Genomic DNA, 17,638 nt, shown 5'->3' on the forward strand with positions numbered 1-17,638 from the left:
ACGAGGTTTCAGACAAGGAGACAGCCTATCGTGTGATCTCTTTAATATCCTGGTGGAGAAGATTATAGGAGATGCAGATGTGAATAGATATGGCATACTAATCACAAGAGAACACATGCTACTTGCCTAAGCCGATGACATCGATATCATAGGCCGGATGTAGTAACTGGAGCCTTTGAAAAAATGGAAAGAGAGTCAGTTAAAATGGGTTTGGCAGTAAATGACGATAAGACAAAATGGATGGTTTCAACTCCCAAAAAGACTTGCACAACTGAGCAGATAAAGAAATTGGAGAAAGTTGGGAACCACAACTTTGAGATAGTCAGTAAATTTATCTATCTCGAAACGAATGACACCAATTTTGCGATTAAGCGAAGAATAATACTGGCAAACAGATGTTACTTTGGTCTAAGTAAGCAGTTTAGAAACAAGGCCACCTCTCGACAGACGAAGATTACACTATACAACACACTGATACTACTCGTGCTGTTATATGGTTCTGAAGCATGGGTACTTGTGAAAGTAGATGAGGCAGTGCTTGGAGTATTTGAGAGAAAAATTCTTCGTAAAATATATGGACCAGTTTGCGTTAACGGAGAATATAGGAGACGTATGAACCACGAGCTGTACGAGCTCTATGATGACGATAGCATAGTTACACGCATCAAAATACAATGTCGGCTTTGGCTAGGTCATGTTGTCAGAATGGATGAAGAAGCTCCAGCAAAGACGTCTTTTGAAGTCAACCACGGTGGTACACGCAAACCGGGAAGACCAAAAGCCCGATGGAAAGATCAAGTGGTGGGAGACACCTCGAAACTTCGTATCAGAGATTTTAGAAAGAGCGCAGAAGATAGAGGCGCTTGGAACGCTATTCTACGTTCGGCTAGTGGAACAAATGTTCTGTCATAGCCAATTGAAGTAAAGTAAAGTAAGTAACTTTGCGCGAATTTAGTCCGCCCTTACTTGTTTCTAGTTAACTGCTCCCATGTCAAAGATTTTAGAATGAGCGCAGAAGATCGAGGCGCTTGGAACGCTATTCTCCGTTCGGCTAGTGGAACAAATATTCTGTCATAGCCAATTAAAGTAATGTGGGTAACTTTGCGTGAATTTAGTCTGCCCTTACTTGTTTCTAGTTAACTGTTCCCATTTACCCTTAATTAAAATGTACGCTTCTTTAATCTCATTCTATATAGCAAAAAAGTTGTTTCCATTTTTGTTGTTGTTATTTTGTTGGCCATAGTTATATTCCATGACATCTTATCAGTTTAGAGCTTGTTATAATTTTTGTTAATTTGTTATACCCACCACCGTATTCTTGAGATACCATAGACAACCATAAATGAAAGCCGACAAATTTGACGTTTAGTAGCAATCAATTGTAGTTAAATTTTTTTACTATCTTATGATGCGCGCATAAGGATTTTTCAATAAGGGGATATAGCTCAGTGGTAGAGCATTCGACTGCAGATCGAGAGGTCCCCGGTTCAAACCCGGGTGTCCCCTAAATAAAAATTTTTATAAATTTACCATGACAATTTAGAGATAGATAACAATACACAAGGGAGGGCGGCTCCCGGGAAAGGATTCCTCAATTTTTCTCACATCGTAACTGGCAGAATATTCCCAAGGCCAATGGCTGGCGCTTTGCTTGTCTACCCAGCCTAAGTACCTAAGATTGGATGCTTAAATGTAAAAAGAAGCAATTTTTCATGTCATCATTCCCTATTAACTCTCACCCTAAGCTTCTATTGCTCCTTCTCCGCCTGTGATTTCGCCTTTTTTCACCAACACTGATATTAGGGCTGTGCTGCCAACAAATTGCCACCCATCAATTGATAGTGAGTATATATTTAAGACCTCATCATTCAAATCAAATGTTATTTGACACGCTGAAGTGCTGTGGTCCTTTGCTTACTCTGTAGCAAAGCAATAACCAAAGGAAAATGGTGGGATGATGAAAAAACCCCCACCAAAAAAGGTCATGATAGAAGCTTTGGAGGAGTTACCCCCAGGCGAAAATATTTGATTGTAATTTCTCATTATTATTGTGTCTTCTTCAATTCAGCCATCAATGGGCCATAGATAACGGCTGCAAATTTCCACAAAAAAAATCAGCACCAAATCACAATCATCAAAAGCTCATTTGCATATTCAGCTAATAAACAACAGAGAAATGGTGGCGACCAATCGATTTGAATGCTGCCTGCTGGTGGTGGAGTGGCGAAAACATTTGGAAACGTTCCGCTAAATTGCACGTGCTTACGTCGAACAAAAAACACAATCAATCGTCAATTTTGATTTTGTTATTTCTACGAATGCCAAGAGTAGTAGGGTAGTTTGGTTCAGGTACATTCACATCACAAATGACTCATGGCAAACGATGCTCCATTGATTTGGATGGGAATTTTTTGCGTTTTCATCATCAAATTTCGTTAAATTTCAATTATGGAACATAAAATCAAGAATAATTGGCAACAAAAAAAGGTTAAAGACATTTTGGAAGCTCAAAATTTGGAATGGGAAAGCCTATGAAGACATGACTTCTAAGGATATTTCTCTAAAGACAAAATCTTATATATAAAACTCAAAGTGTATTTGTTTGCTCCGAAGAGACTCGAAAGCGACCCATTACACTAAATTTTACTTCCCCTTACACCAAAAGCACCACCCAAAAATAAAGTGGACCAATCGGGACAATACGGGACTCCAATAAAAAGTATTAGGGAGTAGATTACGAATATGGTTTGGGTGATGCTTTTGGTTTAAGGGGGAGGGTCCGCCACCTTACGATATCAGCAAATTCTATAGCCTAATGCTCCGTCCAGACCATATTCGTTATATACTACCAAATTCCTTGCATTTGAGTCCCATATTCTCATTATCGTCCAATATGCCTATTTGAGTGGGTTTTGGAATTGTGGCGGCCCCCTAGGTATTTGGACCCATTTTTTAGTATCAACTTAGTACTCTACTCTCGAATACCTTTCATTTGAGTCCCATATTGTCTCGATCGGTCCACTTTTATTTTTGAGTGGTGCTTTTGGTTTAAGGGGGAGGGTCCGCCACCTTACGATATCAGCAAATTCTATAGCCTAATGCTCCGTCCAGACCATATTCGTTATATACTACCTAATTCGTTGCATTTGAGTCCCATATTCTCATTATCGTCCAATATGCATATTTGAGTGGGTTTCGGAATTGTGGCGGCCCCCTAGGTATCTGGACCCACTTTTTAATATCAACTTAGTACTCTACTCTCGAATAACTTTCATTTGAGTCCCATATTGTCTCGATCGGTCCACTTTTATTTTTGGATGGTGCTTTTGGTGTAAGGGGGAGGGTCCGCCCCTTATGATATCAGCAAATTCTATAGCCTAATGCTCCGTCCAGACCATATTCGTTATATACTATCTAATTCCTTTCATTTGTGGCCCATATTCTCATTGTCGTCCAATATGCCTATTTGAGTGGGTTTTGGAATTGTGGCGGCCCCCAAGGTATCTGGACCCATTTTTTAATATCGACTTAGTACTCTACTCTCGAATACCTTTAATTTGAGTCCCATATTGTCTCGATCGGTCCACTTTTATTTTTGGATGGTGCTTTTGGTGTAAGGGGGAGGGTCCGCCCCTTATGATATCAGCAAATTCTATAGACTAGGCGGACCCTCCCGCTTACCCCAAAAGCACTACCAAAAAATAAAAGTAGACAGATTGGGACAATTTGGGACTCAAATGAAAGGTATTCGAGAGTAGAGTACTTAGTTGATATTAAAAAAATGGGTCCAGATACCTAGGGGGCCGCCACAATTCCAAAACCCACTCAGATATGCATATTGGACGATAATGGGAATATGGGACTCAAATGCAACGAATTAGGTAGTATATAACCTATATGGTCTGGACGGAGCATTAGGCTATAGAATTTGCTGATATCGTAAGGAGGGGGCGGACCCTCCCCTTTACACCAAAAGCACCACCTAAAAATAAAAGTGGACCGATCGGGACAATGTGGGACTCAAATAAAAGATATTCGGGAGTAGAGTACTAATTTGAGTACATTGGGTACATTGCGTTTAGGTACCTAGGGGGCCGCCCCGATCTAAACCCCCCTCAAATAAGCATATTGCACGAAAATTACAATATGGGACTCAAATGATAGGTATTAGGGAGTGGATTACGACCCGATTTGGGGACCCTCCCCTTTACCCCAAAAGCATCGGCCAAAAGTAAAAGTTGACCGATGAGGACAATATGGGACTCTAATGAAAGGTATTCGAGAGTAGAATAAAAATTTTAAATTAAAATTTTGGTAAAAGTACCTAGGGGGCCACACCGACCCGAGAACCCACTCAGATGGGAGTTTTGGTCGATCATGACTATATGGGACCCTAAAACCTCTAAAAAGAGGAAAGTATTTCTCAAAATGCTTGGAGTGTTTGAGAGAAAGATTCTTCCTAAAAATATATGGACCAGTTTGCGTTCATGGAGAATATAGGCGTCGCATGAACCACGATAGCGTAGTTACACGTATCAAAACACAACGGCTGCGTTGGCTAGCTTATGTTGTCAGAATGGATGAAGAAGCTCCTACAAAGATGTTTTTTAGAAGGCAAACACAGTGGTACACGTAAACCAGGACGACCAAAAGACCGATGGAAAAATCAAGTGGTTCTAAAAAATTGTCTCTAAAGATAAAATTTCTAAGAAATGCTGAAATGAAATGTCCCGTAGTGAAAATAGGTACTTTGTTTTTTGAAATTTGGGGGGAGAGGACCCTTCTGCTTATTTTCAGAAAACCAGATCTCGAAGATGGGTGGGCGATTCAAGCGATATTGTTTCTTATGCTCTAACCAATTGCAATTTTGCCAAGGAACAGTGGAAAAACTTCTCAGATATGAATCAGTCATGTTAGATTAAAGTTTAAGCTCACGAATGCCATGTAAACATGGCATAGTGCCTGACAAATGTCGCCACAATTAGGAAGGGATAACCACCCTTCATAATTTTTCTTATGTCTTGTTTAAACATGGCAGAGTGCCTGACAAATGTCGCCACAATTAGGAAGGGATAACCACCTCTGATAGTTTTTCTTATGTCTTCACCAGGATTCCTCAATCAAGGCGTTCAGCGTCATAGTCGGGCATGCCAAACTCTGCGCTACGGTGCCCAAATTTGAAGTGTGTTACCTAGGGGGGACTGGGATTCAAAGAAAAGGTGAAAGTGGAAAGCGAATCCGGTACCTAAAGTGTTAGGGGAGCGCTCCATTCCCAAAACATCCCCTTAATCGATGTTACCGACCATAACAATATGGGGTTACAATATAACGTATTTGAGAGAAGATCATAAACCTGATAACTGTTTTGAGGACCAAATGTCTGTGTGGCCACCTCAACTTCTAAAATAATCCCAAACCGAATAATGAAACTGCAAATTTGCCCATGAACATTCCATTCAGGAACAGGGCCAAACTTCTCACATATCAAAGAGTGCTGTCCGCTTCCAGTTTAAGCTCAACGATAAGGGTCCTCGTTTTTATAAACGAGTCTGAACGGCATGCAGCAGTGCAACACTTTTTTGGAAAAGGGTTTTAAATGGCTTCTATGCATGGCATAGTGCCTCATTAGTGTCGTCAGCATAAGGTGGGAATAACCACCGATGAAAATGTTTTCTGATGTTCTCGCCAGGATTTTCGAACTAAAGCGTTCATCGTAATAGGCGGACATGCCAACTTCTGCTCTGTGGCGCAAGTAACCAAACAATCATTTGGTACCCAAATTCGGAGTATGGTACTTAGCGGGTCCGATAATGGATATATAAACCAATCGTGGCAATATGGGATTCATAGAAAAGGTGTTTGCGAGTACAAAGCGAATCTGGTATACAATTGTAAGGCCTAGGGTTTGGGCAGCGCTCCACCCACAAAACATCGCCTTAATTGTATAGAACGGGTTTTTCAGGGACGCTACAAAATTAGACCGATAACGACAGAAAACGAGGCCATACTTTTTGTCGCTCTTTTGACATTTCTCTCGTCAGTATGGTTTGTCATTTCATGATGGATAGATGCAAGAACCAACAACGAGTTGAGGTGATTAAAATTCACTACCGCGAATTCAGAGTCAAGGCCTCATTGTTTTCATCGAAAAATCATCTAAAGCGAAGAGGCTTATTTCTGGCTGAATGGCGTTATTGGTCAGACAATAATCCACATGTACACCATGAGCCATCATTGCAAAAAATACGGCTTGGTAAGGTTTATGGGTCGGCGGCGTCATTGGGCCGTACTTCTTCCGTGATGATTAGGAACGGCACGTTCCTAATCATCACTAAAGGAGACCATACCGTTTAATGACAACAGAATATTTTTGGCCCAAATTGAATGATGTGGAGTTGGAGAATATCTGGTTCCAACAGGACGACGTCACAAGCCACACAGCGAATGTCACAATCAATTTATTGGAAACCAAGTTTGGTGAACGTGTTATTTCACGAAATGGTCAAGTCCATTGACCGCTTTGGTCGTGCGATTATACGCCGATAGACAATTTCGTCCAGTCTATGGTCTATGACAACAAGTCAGCGACGATTGATAAAATTCGTACGATCAACGTACGCAAAATTGCAGCAGTATCGGCCGATTTAAGCTTGACAACCGCCGAAAATTGGATTTTTTTTTTTTTTTTTTTTATTTTATTCGTTATAAATCTTATATATACAATAATTCAAAATTATGTTGGTGCCTCAGCGCCAAAAAGGCATTAAAGAGGCTAGTTGGCAAAAAACATTACTTCATATTGTATTTATAGTAATTTTAATATTGTAAACTTTTTTTTCTTAAATTATTTACGTATATACAATTAGTAACAATCATAGCTTGTGTACTGTCTTAAACAAATTCATCAACATGAGATAATAAATATTCCTTCAATTTGCGTTTAAAGATTTGGATACTATTGTATTCATTAAAAATTTGTGGTAAGGCATTGAATGCGTGGCAACCAGCATACTCAATACGTTGTTTAGTCGTCTCAGTACGGCATAATACAACTCTTAGCTGCTGATTATTCCGAGTATTGAAACTTGATTGATTTCGTGTAAAAAGAAGTGTGTGGTGTCCAATGTTTTTAAGGCATTTATAGACATATAATAGAACTTGGAATCTATATCTACAATATATTGGCATAACCGATGGGAAAATATCATGATAGAGACTAGACGTGGAATGCCTTATATCCAGATTAGCCACTGCTTTCAGAGATCTATTTTGAAGACGCTGGAGTGATTTCAAAGCCGTATTGTTCTTGTGGGCGTATATGATGGCCAAATAATTAAGATGACTTCCAATTAAACTTTGATAGATTAAAAATTTAGTTCGAGTATCAAATTTGTTCTTGAATTTATATAATAAGCCAAGAGCCGGCGATATCTTTAACTTTAGATGCCGGATATGTTCATCCCAGGCTAAATTCGACTGCAAGTGTAATCCTAAGTACTTGATTGTGCTTACTTCCTTGATTTCTTTTCCACCAATATTTAGGCTGAATTGCGAATTAAAATGTCTGAGTGGTCTGAAGCGCATTATCTTAGTTTTAGACTCGTTAAGAAATAGTTTATTTACTCGCATATATTCACATATTAACGAAGCGTCCCGTTCCATGTAAGACTTTACAACAGCTTCAGATTTGTATGGGTAAAAAACACATATGTCATCTGCATACATAAATAATTTTCCGGTTAGTTCCAAATTGACAAGATCATTCATATATATAATGAACAATAAGGGGCCCAACGTACTTCCTTGAGGTACGCCATGTTTCGCCGAAATCATTGAACTTTTACATTCATTGATCTGAACAAATTGCTTGCGATTCTCCAAATATGATTTAAAAAGTGAAAGCTCATTACCGCGAACTCCATAATTTCTTAGTTTTTGTACCATTATATCATGATCGATCATGTCAAATGCTTTTGTCAAGTCAAAGAAAATCCCAGCCACGCCGTTATAACCTTCATCTAAAAGTTTGCATATATAGTTGATTACATTTATTGTTGCTTCCTCGGTACCACAGCCTCTCCGAAAACCGTATTGGCTAGGATTAAGCAAACTATTTTGTTCGAAGTATGCAGACAATTGTCGATAAAGGATTTTCTCAAATACGTTGTTTACAGACGACAGAACTGAAATCGGGCGAAAACTAGACATTGCTGTTGGCGATCTTTCCTTTGGTATAGGTACGATTTTATGAATTTTCAAAATTTCTGGATATTCACCGGTATTCAACATGGTGTTAAAAATATTAACTAACTGTGGCACAATACTGCTACTACATTCCTTTAGGATTTTAGGGGATACGTTGTCATGCCCACAACTTTTACTCAGTGATAGACCCGATACTATAACGTACATCTCATGTGCAGTTGTTTGATTGATTTCAAATACAGTTCCACATCTACGAACAGTTCTCAAGGAGTTAAAATGATCCATAGGCAAAATTTCTATACCCCGCTTAAGATTTTCAACAGATTTTGCAAAGTATTTGTTCAACATTTCTGCCTTATCCAAATTGTTCACTACGGCAACTCCATCTTCATCAAAAATATTTACACAACTCTTAGAGCTCCTCCCAAGCGTATCATTTAGAAATCTCCAAGTCCTTTTAGGATCGTTTTGAAAGTTTGTTAGATTGCTTTCGTAATAATTGTTCATGGAGAATTTCTGTGACTTATTTATTACTTTACTTATTCTTCTCAGCATACTTTTCAAAGTTTCACAGCTAGGATTTTTCCTTCTTTGTTTTAAAAGTCGGTTTTTATATGCTATCAAATTATGTAGGTTCCCATTAATCCAGGGAGTTAGTTTATTTTTCAAAATATTATTCTTGTTCTTGGTAAAAGTTGACGCTTCAGTTGCCACTTTTATACAGTTCAACAAATTTTCTGTATCAACGGAACAGTTTCCGGTATTTTGAAGAATATCTAAGTCGGTTTCCAACTGTTCTTTCAAAAGGTCAAAATCACACACTGCAACACTCTTACGCTCAACTTCTTTCAGTTTAACCCGAACATCTACAGCAATGTGTATCAGGTTATGATCAGAGAGGTTGCATTCTATCGAATCAATTGCCATCGGCCTTAAAATGTTACTGTAGACATGATCAAGACATGAACTACTTAGTGGCCTAGTAATCAAATTGTGACAATTTTGAAAATCGTAAGCCGACAACGTATAAAGAATATCAGAAAACTCATTTACTTCCAGACCATCAATATTAGCATCTCCAACGAATATACTTGGGGTCCTTCCATAACGTTCAAGATAATCATCCAAAAACTCTAAAAAGAATTGACCATTACATTTAGGAGATTTATAAAAACTCATAAGCGTGATTGGTTTACGGTCCACCTTAATGTCATCAAGACGAACAACAATGTAGTCTATGAAGTCACCAGTTTTATTTTCAACTTCTTGGAAACATATTTCCTCACGGATAAATAACGATGTACCGCCGTAACCGTCTGATCGACAACAATGTATTGATTTGTACCCTGGTAAATTATAAATTTGGACCACATTCTCTTTGAACCACGTTTCTTGCACTGCAATTACTGCAGGTAGTACAGGTAATGTTGATAATAATTTTTTAAATTTATTAAATTTTGTAATTGATGAAATGCTTCTAATATTTATAGAGACCATTTTAAACAAATTTGTATTCAAAAGTTCTTTGCTATTAAATGTGTTTATATTAAAATAGTAATTATTATTCATAATTCTATAAAAATTGATACTAATTACAAGCTCATAGGCAAAGTTAAATAAAAGGAAAAAAAAAAAAAAAAAAAAAAGAAATTAATTGAAATTAGGATGGTGATTGATAATCATTATCCGAATGCTCTTCAAATTGGGACTCCTTGCGTGATCTACTTTGCTGTTTTGGATATGTTGCTGCTTCCGAGAGCAAATTATCAACATCAGCTTCACTTTTCAATAGCCTTGGCTTAGACAATTCACCTCTCTTGGCAAAGACTTTACTTCCGCTGGTGTAAACAGACCGAAATCCAATATTTTTTAAAACTTTAGCATATTTAAACAAGTTCAAAGTCTCACGGCTTAAATAGTCATTGACATATACTTTCTTTGTTTCTTCCTTCTCCTTAAGTTTTGGTTTTATTGTCATTAAATCAGTCTTAGCTTTCCTCGAATTAAATTTAATTACAACTGATTGACTATTACCATTATTTCGCCTTAAAAAATATGCATCAGCTATTGCCTGCGGTTGCAAAGTTACACCAGCATCAGAAGACAACTTCATAACCGCCTCAACAGCTGACTCGTTTTCGCTCACCTTCATTCCAGTAACCAAACAGTCATTTAACACTCTTTGATCGTTAATATACTTCATTGATTCCTTCATTGTATTAATTTCTGCCTTTAGCATCTTATTCTCCTTTTGTACTGCTTCTATTTTCTTTTTATTATCTGCAACACCTCTCAAAATATCGTCATATTGTTTTGACATGAAATTCATTGCCTCTCTCATTTCACCCAGCTGAGTTTTCAACTCCATCCTCATAGCACTTAACTCAGCTGTAACAAGACTACTGCCGCTGTCGTTGGCATTGTTGTTATTGTTGCTTACGTTGGGCACACAAAAATCACAAAAAAAATCTTCGTCTTCGTGGGCAAGCAAATGATTGAACTGTCGTTTGTTTAGGCGAGTACAAACAACATGAAATGATTTGTTGCATTTATCGCAATCTATGCTTCCTTCATTTTCTTGCACAGTCAGTTCGCACTGGCCGCATATAATTTTTTTGTTATTAACACTGCGTCTGCTTGTTGCTGGCATTTTTTAATAAATTCACAGCCACTTAATATTGTTGAAACCAAATATTCTTAACAGAATCAAAAAACGTCTTTAATTGTAGGAATATTTAAAAATTAAAATCCAACGACGGGAATGAGCAAAAAAACTTGACTTTACACAGGCAGGGTTGCCAACCTAATTGGCAACCACACACACAGCGTCTGGTCTTCTACAAGCGTGTCCATGATGGCCATGCAAAAAAAAAATCGAGTTCCAAACATCGAGTTCCATATTTGAAATTATACCACGAATTTAATATCCAAATTCGGAGAGAAATGTCTAAGGGTGCGATCCACACCCAAAACACCCTCACGTCGGTCTTATTTACCAATCACGGCAATATACGGCTCAAGTGAAAGGTATTCGAAACTGAAGGAAAACACATCGGAGCGGTCCCAGCTTAGCCAGTTTTCGTTAAAGAGAAATTTTTCTCTAAAGGCAAAAGTTTTATGAGGGATTCTTTAAGGGGAAAATTTGTTTCTCTAACTTGTTTCTTATGAAATTTTCATTAAATACAAAATTTTAAAGACATTTTTTCTAAACACAAAATTTCCATGAAATTTTCTCTAAACACAAAATTGTAAAGAAATTTTTTCTAAAAACAAAATTCCTATGAAATGTTTATAAAAATTTCGCTCAAGATTTTATTCAATGTGAATGGATAGAATACTGATGACTTAAATACATGACAGAGTTTTCAGCTTACCATAGCTATCCATTAATAAAGCCGCTATTCATAAGAGTTTCTTACCTAAAAAGAAAAGAGAAAAAATTGCATTAGAAAAATTTAATAAAAATTTTTGAGATTATTTTGGATAACAATATCCATCACATTATTACAATTGGTCTAAAATATAGAGGCCAATTTAGGCCTTGGGGAAAAACATGTAAAATCGTACCACCATGATTCGCATTTGTCAAGATCTTTGCCTGGTATCTCTTTATAGACAAACAAAAGACAATGGATAAGAATTTCTGTGATATTGGAGTTACATCGGGATAAGACTGTTCGGGCCATGCTTGGCTTAGATTTTGAAGACCATAGTGCAAATGTGCAAAATTTCTGCCTAATCGGATAAGAATGGCGCCCTCTAGGGGCTTAAGATGTATATTCGGGAGATCGGTTTATATGAGAGCTATATTAAGTTTTAGACTGATACTTGGTACATCTGTTGGAAGTCATAGGGAAAGTCAATGTGCCAAATTTCCACCAAGTCGGACAAGTATTGCGCCCTCTAGCGGCTTATTTTTATACCCTCCACCATAGGATGGGGGTATACTAATTTCGTCATTCTGTTTGTAACACATCGAAATTTTATTTTAAGTCGAACTAGCCATGTCCGTCCGTCTGTCCGTCCGTCCTTCTGTCTGTCCGTCCGTCTGTCTGTCGGAAGCACGCTAACTTTTGAAGGAGTAGAGGTAGCCGATTGAAATGTTGTACAAATACTTTTCATTAGCGTAGGTCAGTTGGGTTTACAAATGGTCCAAAACGGTCCATGTTTTGATATAACTGCCATATAAACCGATCTTGGGTCTTGACTTCTTCAGCCTCTAGAGTGCGCAATTCTTATCCGATTGGAATGAAATTTTACACGACGTGTTTTGTTATGATATCCAACAACTGTGCCAAGTATGGTTCAAATCGGTCCATGACCTGATATAGCTGTCATATAAGCCGATCTTGGGTCTTGATTTCTTGAGCCTCTAGAGGGCGCAATTGTCATCCGATTTGACGGAAATTTTGCTTATAGTGTTTTGATATCACTTCCAATAACTGTGCTCAGTATGGTTCAAAGCGGTCCATAACGTGATATAGCTGCCATATAAACCGATCTTGGGTCTTGACTTCTTGATCCTCTAGAGGGCGCAATTCTCGTCCGATTTGACAGAAATTTTGCACATAGTGTTTTGACATCACTTCCAACAACTGGTCCAAATCGGTCCATAACCTGATATAGCTGCCATATAAACCGATCTTGGGTCTTGACTTCTTGAACCTCTAGAAGACGCACTTCTTACCCGATTTGACTGGAATTTTGCACATATTGGTTTGATATCACTTCTAACAACTGTGCTAAGTATGGTTCAAATCGGTCCATAACCTGATATAGCTATTATATAAACCGAATTTGGGTCTTGACTTCTTGATCCTCTAGAGGGCGCAATTATCATCCGATTTGGCTGAAATTTTGCATGAGGTGTTTTGTTATAAATTCCAACTACTGTGCTAAGTATGGTTCAAATCGGTCTCATCCGATTTGGCACACATTTTGTACAACGGCTCCTCCCATGGATTTCTACATACGTGTGTAATATGGTCAGAATCGATCCACAGCTTGATACAGCTCCCATATAAGCCGATCTCCCGATTTTGCTTCTTGAGCCCCGAATCGGACTATGACTTGATATAGCTCCTCCTTTGTCCTCCGTCCTTATTCATTATTCTTTGTTTGTCTAAAAAGAGATACTGCGCAAAGAACTCGACAGATGCGAGGGTATATAAGATTCAACCCGGCCGAACTTAGCACGCTCTTACTTGTTTTCTTTTTTTAATATTTTATAATTTTTTTTATTGTGATTTTTAAAATCGAAAAAATTGTTTTTGTTTAAATAATTTTTTTTAAAAATTGTTACAATTACTTTATATTAAGAGAATAAAAAAATAAGTTTAAATTAAAAAAATGAATTTAAATTAAAAATAAATAAAAAAAAACTAAAAATAAAATTTAAGAAAAAATTATTTAAATTAAATTAAAAATAAATAAAAACTAAATTCAAATTAAAAGAAAAATAAACTTAAAAAATAAAATTAAAATTAAAAAATTAATTTAAACTAAAAACTAACTAGAGTTAAAAACTAAAATAAAAATAATAAAAAATGAAAAATAAAAAAAAAATAAATTTTAATAAAAAAATTAATTCAATTAAAAACATTTATTTAAAATTCATAACTAAAATCAATAGAATTAAAAAAAGTAAAAAATAAATAAATCATAAAAATAACAAAGTTAAAAAAATTAAAAAGAAAAAATTCGAAATTAATTCACTTTCAATTAAAAATATTATTATCAAAAAAATAAATATTTTAAATAAAAAATATTTAAAAAAATGTTTATGGGAAACATTCGGATTTGAACCGGGGACCTCTCCATATGAATAAAAGTAACAAAGAGTAACAGAAATTAATTAATTTTCAATAAATAAATTAATTAAAAAATGCAACAAAAACTATTTTAAAAAATATGTTTTAAAAAATAATATTTAAAAACATATTTATATATTTATATTTTAAAAAATATTTTTAAAGGGCAAAAAATAAAAAATAATCTAATTAAAATTATAACCAATAAATTAATTAAGAAGTAGGTAAATAAAAAAATAAAAAAAAAATAAAAAAGTTTACATTACAAATTAATTAGTTTTAAATTAAAAAAAAATTAATTAAAACAAAAAAAAATATTTTAACTAAAAAAATATTAAAAAAAAAATTGCTCATTAGGGGACACCCGGGTTTGAACCGGGGACCTCTCGATCTGCAGTCGAATGCTCTACCACTGAGCTATATCCCCCATACACACATAGTCAGCCAAGTAGAGTTGTGACTGTGTGCAACGCATTCTCACAAACGTACACTCAACAACATACAGAGAACTATCTTATCGACAACTAGTTTTTGATACTTATACGACTTCTTTGCATAGTTTGTAAAGCGTTCTACTATGATGGCACACATCACAACAAACTTGGGATATCTAGAGACAGAGATAGAGGTAAGTTATCATCAACAAAATGGACAACTTTGGAAACAAAAAAAAAGTGTTAATTCAGGACATTAGAATAAAAATGCGTGTAAACCAGCCATTTAAAAGCAACAGGCATTAATATGACCTAGAATACGAGGGTCTCACTCGAAGTGCTTTGGTTCAGTATGGTTAGGAAATTTGATAAGATTTTCTATAGAACTAAAATTTTGACAAAAAACTTTCGGAAATTTTTTATAGAACTAAAATTTTGACAAGATTTTCTATAGAAATAAAATTTTGACAAAATTTTCGGTAACGCTCCCCCTTACCATACCTCATAGGAAATTTTGTTTGCGTTTTTAAGGTGACCAAAAAACTGAAACTTCTTATCAAAGTCTAGGGTGGGGCACCAAGGGGGACTAACCCACCCCGAAAACCCCCAAAAGCATATACAGACCTATCACTCAATATGGGACTCACATGTAAGGTATTTGAGAGTGGAACACGAATGTAATATCCAATTTTGGGGACAAGTGTTTAAAGTGCCGCCTTACCATCCAAAACACTCCCTGAAGCGGATATATTGGGTTGCTCAAAAAGTAATTGCGGATTTTTCATATAGTCGGCGTTGACAAATTTTTTCACAGCTTGTGACTCTGTAATTGGATTCTTTCTTCTGCCAGTTATCAGCTGTTACTTTAAGCTTGCTTTAGAAAAGAAGTGTAAAAAAAGTATATTTGATTAAAGTTCATTCTAAGATTTATTAAAAATGCATTTACTTTCTTTTAAAAAATCCGCAATTACTTTTTGCGCAACCCAATATTTATCGACCATGACAATATGGGGCTCAAATGAAAGCCATTTGAGAGTAGATCACAAAATTGCTGCCCATTTTTGGGACCAAGTTTCTGGGGGTCCATTGCCACCCCAAAAAACTCTCAAATAGAAGGTATTTGGCACTTTTAGGGCCAAGTGTCTGAGTGGCCACCCCAGAATACCCAAACCGCACATATTTACCGACCAAGGCAATGTGGGTTTCTAAACAAAGGTATTTAGGAGTAGATCACGATTTCAATGTCCACATTCAAGGCAAGGCCACCGTAGCGCAGAGGTTAGCATGTCCGCCTATGACGCTGAACGCCTGGGTTCGAATCCTGGCGAAACCATGAGAAAAAAAAATTCGGTGGTGGCTTTCCCTCCTAATGCTGGCAACATTTGTGAGGTACTTTGCCATGTACAACTTCTCTCCAAAGAGGTGTCGCACTGCGCCATGCCGTTCGGACTCGGCTATAAAAAGGAGGCCCCTTATCATTAAGCTTTAATTTGAATCGGACTGCACTCATTGATATGTGAGAAGTTTGCCTCTGCTCCTTAGTGGAATATTCATGGGCAAAATTTGCAATTGGCAATTTACATTCAAGGCGAAATGACTGAGGATCGTTTTCTCCACAAAAAATACCCCAAACGAGACTTATTTACTGACCATGTCATTATAGGGCTCAAAGGAAAGGTATTTGGGAGTAGAGCGCGAAATTGATACCAACTTTCAGGATCAAGCCTCTGGGGCTCTACCTCACACCCCAAACATGGCTTTGTTACTGACTACTTTCAAAACCAAGTGTCTGAGTGGCTACCCTAAAACCGGACATTTGTACTGACCATTACAATTTGGGGTTCAAAAGAAAGGTGTTTGGAAGTAGAACACAAATTTGACATTCACATTCGAGGCGAAATGTCCGAGGGGCCGTCACACCCCCAAAAGATCTACAAATAGGACATATTTATCGACCATGGGAATATGAGGCTACAAGGTATTTGGGAGTAAAATACAAATCTAATAATCAAATTTATGGCCAAGAGTCTTAAGCCCCACACCTAAAATCGGACATACAGACTTAAGATGAAAAATATATGTCGCAGTGCGACACCACTTCCGGGGGAAGTTTTTACATGGCTGCCATATCATTTTTTCAAATGGCACAAGTATCTCACAAACCTCGCCAGAATTAGGAGGAGGTAACCTCCGCAGAAAATGTCCTTCCAATGTTCCCGCCAGGATGCGAACTTAGGCGTTCAGCCTCGTAAGTGGTCATGATAACATCGGGGGCTATGGTAGCCAACCAGACCGATAATGAAACCAGTAAGCAAAGGCAAAAGTCGGGTGGTACCAACTGTATAATACCCAACACTTACCCTATATGTACAAAGTGTGAGCTATGTCTTAATCCGACCCAAATTTGATGGACCTCGCCGGATGTTTTCAGATGGGTTATTAAACAAACCGCATCACATTTCAGGCAAATATGTTGAAACAATTAAAATGACAACATTATTGCCCAAAATCTAACGAACGTTTACATGGTAGGCTCCCATATATATGTTCTTTCGATTTGGACTATTATTGCCATAAAGTGGTCATTTGTTTACCGATTCTCTCGAAATTCGACAGGAAGGTGGTGGTCTATATCGGTCTATATCAGACTATAAACTGATTCAGACCTTATTTAGCACGCAAGTGGAAGGTCATAGGAGAAGTCGTTGTACAAAATTTCAGCCAAATCGAATAAGACTAGCGCCAATCTTCCGATTTGACTTTTTGAGCCCCTGGAAGCCACAATTTTTATCCGATTTGGCTGAAATTTTGCATTTAGTGTTCCGTTATGACTTCCAACAAATGTGCCAAGTACGGTCCGAATCGGTCTATAATATGATGTAGCTCCTATATAAACCCATCTCCCGATTTTAATTGTTGAGCTTCTGGAAGTCGCAATTTTCATCCGGTTTTGCACAGAGTGTTCTGTTATGGCTTCCAACAACTGTGCCAAGTACGGTCCAAATCGGTCTATAACCTGATGTAGCTCTCATGTGAACCGATCTTTTGAGCCCCTGGAAGCCGCAGTTTTTGTCCGATTTGGCTGAAATTAAGCATGTGGTGTTATGTTAGGAATTGCCATAACTGTGCCAAGTACAGTCCAAATTGGTCTTTATCTTGATATAGCTCCCACATAAACCGGTATCCCGA

At 37.1% G+C, this 17,638-nt stretch overlaps 2 non-coding genes across 2 annotated transcripts; one reads left to right on the top strand and one right to left on the bottom strand.

Annotated features, from left to right (window-relative positions):
- The first annotated feature begins 1,434 nt into the window (after nucleotides 1–1,434).
- Trnac-gca (transfer RNA cysteine (anticodon GCA)) lies at nucleotides 1,435–1,506 on the top strand. Its single transcript has one exon. It is a non-coding gene; the product is annotated as a tRNA-Cys (tRNA).
- Nucleotides 1,507–14,370: 12,864 nt separating this feature from the next.
- Nucleotides 14,371–14,442, bottom strand: Trnac-gca (transfer RNA cysteine (anticodon GCA)). Its single transcript has one exon. It is a non-coding gene; the product is annotated as a tRNA-Cys (tRNA).
- Nucleotides 14,443–17,638: the final 3,196 nt, after the last annotated feature.

This window comes from Stomoxys calcitrans, chromosome 4 (genome assembly GCF_963082655.1).
Source record: "Stomoxys calcitrans chromosome 4, idStoCalc2.1, whole genome shotgun sequence".
In the NCBI taxonomy this organism is placed as follows: Eukaryota; Metazoa; Arthropoda; class Insecta; order Diptera; family Muscidae; genus Stomoxys; species Stomoxys calcitrans.